General features: G+C 43.6%; 1 long non-coding RNA gene across 1 annotated transcript; it reads right to left on the bottom strand.

The window, feature by feature from the left end:
• On the bottom strand, positions 1–3,839 carry LOC135553229 (uncharacterized). Its single transcript, XR_010457568.1, has 4 exons — positions 3,308–3,839; positions 2,670–2,756; positions 2,060–2,233; positions 1–1,341 (listed from the first exon to the last, which is right to left on the bottom strand). It is a non-coding gene; the product is annotated as an uncharacterized LOC135553229 (long non-coding RNA).
• Positions 3,840–8,225: the final 4,386 nt, after the last annotated feature.

The raw sequence follows: 8,225 nt of genomic DNA, 5'->3' as shown, positions 1-8,225 counted from the left end.
TCCAGTCCACAACTCTTTATTTACTCGTTACGTTACAATATCAAAAATACAGCTCTGTATGCTTTATCAAACAGGTTGTGCCTCCAGTCATGCTTTCTCAAACAGGTTGTGCCTCCAGTCATGCTTTCTCAAACAGGTTGTGCCTCCAGTCATGCTTTATCAAACAGGTTGTGCCTCCAGTCATGCTTTATCAAACAGGTTGTGCCTCCAGTCATGCTTTATCAAACAGGTTGTGCCTCCAGTCATGCTTTATCAAACAGGTTGTGCCTCCAGTCATACTTGTCATGTGATTTGGTGAAATGTTGTGAACAGATTTCCTTGTCCCTTCCCCTTTTATGCAAATAATTTCACAGCCAACCTTTCCAAAATAATTTTGTATTTATTGTCAATGGTGCCACTTGTCAGTGAATTTAGTGGGTGGAATAATTATGATTTTTATACTGAATCAACAATCTATTAAACATGTAAAGTGTTGGTTTCATAAGCTGAAATAAAATAGCCAAGACATTATTATTTTTTTCCCCGGCTTCATTATCTGAGAGCCACCCGGACAGATGATGAAACTGAAGAGCATTTCTGTCTGTCGTAAAGCCCTTTTTTGTGGGGGAAAAAAACAAACATGTATTCTAGTGGGTGGGCCTCTGACCTTCTAAGCCCACCCATGACTGCGCCCCTGCCCAGTCATGTGAAATCCATAGATTTATTTTTAATGAATTTATTTCAGTTGACTGATTTTTTCCTTTTATATGAACTGTAACTGAGTAAATATAATTTTTTTTTGTTCAGTAAAAATGGTTTCTCTGTCCAGATCACAATGCGTGTGACTACCTCCGAAGGTGGTCAGGAAGATCAGATAACATTCAGTGTCTTTTAATTGTCCATACCGGTCAACAAACATGTCAGGAGGATCTGATCACAATCAGAATGTGGACAAGATCAGAACAAAGAACGCAAGTTAGAACCAGGTACAAATACTTTGAAACCAGTTTATTAAAAAAATAATAAACACGACTTTCAATAAATTTGGTATAAATACAGTCCTTTAAAAGTCTCAAGTTAACGTGAATATTCAAGTGGTGCAACCACATATTATTTATTTTGCTAAGTGCACAGAAAGAGTGAAATCACAGAGGATGTGTACTTCAATTCAGAAGTTATTCACTGTCTTTTAGGGCTCGTTTAAAATCAAACCTTGGGTTTTAATTTGAATGTGGTTGTTTTTCGGGTGTACAGCGAAGTAGGAGTTCCTGACGCCATATCAGTGTTCTGTCGTTTTCACTCCCTCTGTTCCTCCGCCTCATCTTTGGTAAGGTATTTAATGTGAGCCCAAACGCACCATATCTGGAGAGCCAGACAGACAGAGAGGAGGGGGAGGGGATACAGTGTGTGTGTGTGTTTGTTTACATCAGTGTAATTCCAGCAGACAGTTGTGTCTTACCGTAACTGATACACCCAGGAGCCTCCCTGCTGCCAGGATCAGAGCCCCCCCCCCCCACCCATACAGCCACCAGTAGACCGTGTAAACCACCCGAAATTCTTGCAACATGAGAGAGAATGTTCCAGAATCTTTCCATTTACTTCAGTCTGGAAACCAGGGCCTGTATTCCAAAATGTCTAGAATCAGGTCCATCTTATTCCATTTTTCTAAGTTAAAATATATTGTTCAGTGAGACGAACCAAAAACATGACTGGTAGCTTACAGCAGAGATCCCTCTCTTATTAGAATGTCTTACTTCAGCAGACCACTCTTCCACTGGGCACCGTGGGCACAGAGGACTGTGACCACGGTGAGTATCGGTTAATTTGATTGGATGTTCATTACTTGAATTGGCTACATGTATTTGACATTGTTGTAATTTCGCTGAATACTAGATGGTTTAATTTGATTTTTGGCAGTGAAACGAGGCTACTCAGGTCGAGAAAAAGACATCACCCAAATGTATAGCCCCTGGGAGAAAATGTGGATATATTAATTTTATTTGGCGTACCCCAGTTTGATAATAGCTGTTGTAGAACCTGCAGGAGTGGGTCACTGCTTTGATGTTTGCAGGGGTCTCACCAAGGCTTTTTGAACTCTGGGAGAGGGACACCATGGAGTTGTCAACTGGGATGGAGAGGTCTTGGGGCGGGCTTTGACTGGGAGGAAGAGCAGCTCTGTCTTGTTGAGCTTGAGGTGGTGGGATGACATCCAAGCTGATATGTCTGTCAGGCACACAGAGATGCATGTTGCCACCTGGGTGTCAGAAGGGGAGGAATGACGACAAAAGTAGTTGTTTCATCAGCATATCAATGATAGGGCCCGTGTGAGGATATGCCAGAGCCTTATAAAGAGGAGAGGGCCTAGAACCGAGCCCTGGGGGACACCAGTAGAAAGAGTATGTGGTTTAGTCACAGATTCTCCCCACGCCATCTGGTAGGAGCAACCTGCTAGGTAGGAGGGAATCCAGAAGTGTGAGGAGCCTGAGACTCCCAGGCCTGAGAGGGTGGAGAGGATGATATTATGGTTCACAGTGCATTTGTGGGCTACAAATGGCACACTAGACCCTATATAGTGCATTACTTTTGACCAGGACCCATAAGGCTCTGGTCAAAAGTAGTGCACTATATAGAGAATAAGGTGGCATTTTGGGACTCACAGCCTCTGTGTTGAAGGCACATAACCTACCTACCTCATACAGCTGACTCCACACCATTCTTCTCCCCAAGGTTGTCTGTCACTATGTCTAGCCAGGTCTGAGCTATCCATCCATCCAGCCCTGGACAACAGAGGGAACTAATGTGAAGCCTTTGATACAGGAACACAGAAACTGTGGCCTACTGTTCGATAAAGCATAAATATACACAGGTGCAACTGGACGTTAAATTGTAATGCGATTTTTAACATTGAGTTGAGGAGTCTGCCGTAAAGTGTAAAAAAACTGTTGTGGAAAATGGAATATGCATACAAACCTTGGACTACTGTTTAAAAGTAGACATATCACAAATCATGGGAATATTTAGCATTATATTTGATGTTTGAAGATTATTCACCATCTAGAATGACAGAGATTGAGTCGGTGGAGAGAGAACCCTGGTGGATTGTTGAACGCAGTCCAAGCAGAAAGTATAAGGACTAGGGAGGGGATATAACCTGTGAGAAAAATCTAAAATACTGTTACAAATTAGTCCTCCTTTACAGTAAATTGTACAACTAATACTACATTATGAAACATTGAATGTAGCTTCTTGCTTACTATATATTACACTAGCGTTTGGTCTCTGGAAGAATGATCATTGCCACCAAGCAACAAAAAGTATTTGTCCTCACCTGTGATGTTGGGCCAAAACTTCTTGTACCATAATCAGTCAGTTACTACTGGCTGTCACCAAGGTAACCTGAATTGTCATCCTGTTTTTGCGGCTCCAGATCAGACAGCGCCTCATTCACGGAACAAAGATGATGCAACCGTTCAGCGACCTCTAGCTACAAAATAGTGAAAACATCTCAAATATATATATTTATTTATGAACTCATATTACTGTATATGCGGTAATAGAAATCCCGAATCAGTTGTCTACGGATTTACACTTGATGATGGGTGATCACTCATTCTGGCGGTCACCGAGGGGTTTGCTGTCTCATGGTACTTTAAAGACAACTGGAAACTCGTGGGGGGGGACGAGGTCGAATCATGACGTCAGTGATCTTCAGGTCGGAAAAGTCGGTCGCTCTAGAAATATATAAGAGTATCCATTTTGAAATGCCGAGTTGGATGACCGTTCAAAACGATTTTTTTTATCAGTCGGAGCGCGTTTTTTGCCCTGAAGTGCCAAGTGTCGTGAACGCACTGAAATCTGAGATTTCCAAGTTCCCAGTTGGTTTGAACGCGGCATCACTAGTGGAATTGCTCTTTCAACTGACGTCACAGGAAACTCTCTGACGCAGAAAATAAATGTGTTCCTCTACCACGCTGGCGACAGGTTTCCACTAGATCGCACCACCATAAAGTCAAAATGGGCAAGATTGTAAAAATTCACGGAAAAAAAGTAAGGTAAAGGGTAGGCATAAGGTTAGTAGTGTGGTTAAGGTTAGGTTTAAAATCACATTTTAACAAGAAACATTTTATAAACAGTTTCCCTGTAAATATATAACCCCTATAGGCAGGGTTTACGACTTTGTGCTTGTAAATAGTGTGGCGACCCGACATGTCCACCAGGTATGCGGTAGCTACAGCTGTACAGGTGCAACCCAATACGTTCATTGGACTTTGCATTGAGGACTTAGTTTTATGACTATGAACTGATAGTCAAATGGAAGTCCACACACACCCACAAATGTAGAATACATATATAGTATATGAACTGTGCAACCTACTGCACACTGTCTACAAGTGTATCCACAGGGGGGAGCCAGAGACCAATTAAAGTATCAAAGCCAATGTACATATGCGATTTATCAGAGACGGAAGAGGGAGCGAGACACCCCACTCGCAGTTTTGTTTCTGGTTCAATGAAAGTCAATGAACTAAGTCGACCAGACCCAGCAGCTATTGCATTGGTGCTTATGGGAGACACACCCAGTTAAGTAGAACGGAACTGTTTGTTTTTTTTGTTCAACGGTAAACGGCCTGAGTGAACTTTTCATTTCTCCACCATCTTTGGTGCGTTCAGAAAGATGTAAACAAACAACAATGGCTGCCGTAGGCCTAGTTTATTTGATTTATTTCACCTTTATTTAACCAGGTAGGCCAGTTGAGAACAAGTTCTCATTTACATCTACGACCTAGTTCTTTGCAGCCAGAAGTACAACTTGCTCCCTATAAAATGGTCCCCTGAGGAGCAGTCTTGTCAGGTAGCTGACTTACTAACCAACTATGCAGCTGCCTATTACCATAGCAACCAAATATAGTTGAAACCATAGATTATGTCATTGTCCCTCAACCAATCAGTGCAGGTGGTATCGACATGCTATGGACATAAGACAATGAGGGTCATTAGGCTGCGTTTACACAGACAGCCCAATTTAGATTTTTTTACTTCCAATAATTGGTATTTTGACTAATCATATCAGCTCTGAAAAATATCCGATGTGAAAATATCTGGGGTGTATTCATTACGTCTTGCCACGAAAACCGCAAACGGTATGAAACGGGGAGGGACATACCTGATTTTTTTATTTTTTATTTTCACCTTTATTTAACCATGTAGGCTGAGTTGAGAACAAGTTCTCATGTACAACTTCAACCTGGCCAAGATAAAGCATAGCAGTGTGAACAGACAGCAACACAGAGTTACACATGGAGTAAACAATAAACAAGTCAATAACACAGTAGAAAAAAAATACATAATTTTTTTTTTTTAAAAGAGTCCACATTGTGTGCAAAAGGCATGTCCAATAGAAACTAGTTTTTGTTGCAAACAGTTTGTTGCAAAATGTTTTGCAATAGACAAAAAGGGGGAGCCTGGATGAGTATTTTACCTATCAGCTGACCACATATGTTACAGCAATCTGTCATTCGATGACCTGGCACGCAACCATTGGCTGATGCATGCAACGTCTGAGCAGGGCAACATGTGTAAACACAGCCATAGATATTACCTGGCTACCCATCCCCTCCGGCCAAACGCCATGCCCACTAACGTTTCTTCTCCATGATGTGATGAACGGAGCGATCAATAGATCAGCTAAATTTAATTCAAGACGAATCTTCAGTCAAACATTGGCACTGTGTAGTGTATTATACACCACATCTCAGTGTTTTTGAAGCAGCATCCAGAACATGCATCACCTCGCTAACTAGCAATCAAACTACCGAGCTAACTAGCAATCAAACTACCGAGCTAACTCCCAATCAAACTACCGAGCTAACTCCCAATCAAACTACCGAACTAACTAGCAATCAAACTCCCAATCAAACTACCGAGCTAACTCCCGAGCTAACTCCCAATCAAACTCCCGAGCTAACTCCCAATCAAACTACCGAGCTAACTCCCAATCAAACTACCGAGCTAACTCCCAATCAAACTCCCGAGCTAACTCCCAATCAAACTACCGAGCTAACTCCCAATCAAACTACCGAGCTAACTCCCAATCAAACTACCGAGCTAACTCCCAATCAAACTACCGAGCTAACTCCCAATCAAACTACCGAGCTAACTCCCAATCAAACTACCGAGCTAACTCCCAATCAAACTGTAGTATACGTACGTACCTACTGTATTTTCAGAATAATACGGTCTTAATTAAACATTGTTTTGAAGGTTGTCATAACACACCTTAACCAAAAAGAGTTGAAAAGTTTTCCTCAGAATCTTCTGGAATGGTTGAAAACTTGGCAAAAAGCAAATTGATGACATTTGTCAGGTTAGCCTTGACGAATGAAACCATGTGTCGAGAAATACAAAAATATTAGCAGAGGTCAAGGCAACCTTGAGTAGTACCTCGTTGGAGAATATGAAGGCTTTTTCATATGTTGTATGATGAGTTGTCCAGGAAGACATCATGGCTTTATACCACCATCAATACTGCAACAGGTCGTTCCACCATCCACAACTGTGTGGCTGCCTCTGTGGCCCTGAGAGGTAGAAACCCCCAGGCTTTCTGCACTGGTCTATATCATCAACTCAACACTGACCCAAGGGAGGGGTTAAGTCCATTGTCCTCAAGAAGCTGGAAAGAGATGAAGGTAGCTGGGTATAACATCAACATCAAATGTTGGAGGGAGGACTGTGAGACGTTTTTCCAACGTAGTGGCAGCGGTGAAGTTTGCCTCCGGCCCCCTCCTACTGCTAAACCAACAGAGGAGGCTGCCTCTGACCCCCTCGTTCTGAATCGATGGAGGAGACTGGAAGAGGACGACACGGGGCCAGTGGAGGATGAGTTTGAAATAGAGCTGGACTGGAGGAAGAGGGTGAAGGAGAGGAGGAAGAGTGGGGTCCACTGTCAGAAGATACAGAAAGAGAGGAGGACAGAGGAACAGAAAGAGAGGAGAACAGAGGATCAGAGAGAGGAGAACAGGAACAGAAAGGAGAACAGAGGAACAGAAAGAGGAGGACAGAGGGAAAGAGAGGACAGAGAAAGAGAGGACAGAGGATCGGAAAGAGGAGGACAGAGGAACGGAAAGAGAGGAGAACAGAGGATCGGAAAGAGGAGGACAGAGGGAAAGAGAGGACAGAGAAAGAGAGGACAGAGGGAAAGAGAGGACAGAGGGAAAGAGAGGAGGACAGAGGATCGGAAAGAGGAGGACAGTGGAACGGAAAGAGAGGAGGACAGAGGATCGGAAAGAGAGGAGGACAGAGGATCGGAAAGAGAGGAGGACAGAGGATCAAAGAGAGAAGAACAGAGGAACAGAAAAGAGGAGAACAGAGGATCAGAAAGAGAGGAGGACAGAGGATCAGAAAGAGAGGAGGACAGAGGATCAGAATGAGAGGAGGACAGAGGAACAGAAAGAGAGGAGAACAGAGGATCAGAAAGAGAGGAGGACAGAGGATCAGAATGAGAGGAGGACAGAGGAACAGAAAGAGAGGAGAACAGAGGATCAGAAAGAGAGGAGAACAGAGGATCAGAAAGAGAGGAGGACAGAGGATCAGTGAGAGGAGGACAGCGGATCAAAGAGGAGGACAGGAACAGAAAGAGAGGAGGACAGAGGATCAGAGAGAGGAGGACAGAGGATCAGAGAGAGGAGAACAGAGGATCGGAGAGAGGAGAACAGGATCAGAAAGAGGAGGAACAGAGGATCAGAAAGAGAGGAGGACAGCGTGAACAGAAAGAGAGGAGGACAGAAGATCAGAAAGAGAGGAGGACAGCAGAACAGAAAAGAGGAGAACAGAGGATCAGAAAGAGAGGAGGACAGCGGAACAGAAAGAGAGGAGAACAGAGGATCAGAAAGAGAGGAGGACAGAGGATCAGAAAGAGAGGATGACAGAGGATCAGTGAGAGGAGGACATCACGGAACAGAAAGAGGAGAACAGGATCTCTAAAGAGGGAGGACAGAGGGAAAGAGTGGAGGACAGAGGATCGGAAAGAGGAGGACAGAGGAACGGAAAGAGAGGAGAACAGAGGATCAGAAAGAGAGGAGGACAGAGGATCAGAAAGAGAGGAGGACAGAGGATCAGAAAGAGAGGAGGACAGAGGATCAGAAAGAGAGGAGGACAGAGGATCAGAGAGGAGAACAGGAACAGAAAGAGAGGAGGACAGAGGATCAGAGAGAGGAGGACAGAGGATCGGAAAGAGAGGAGGAACAGCA

This window comes from Oncorhynchus masou, chromosome 13 (assembly GCF_036934945.1).
Source record: "Oncorhynchus masou masou isolate Uvic2021 chromosome 13, UVic_Omas_1.1, whole genome shotgun sequence".
Lineage (NCBI taxonomy): Eukaryota > Metazoa > Chordata > Actinopteri > Salmoniformes > Salmonidae > Oncorhynchus > Oncorhynchus masou.
This window is presented reverse-complemented; position numbering and strand designations above follow the sequence as displayed.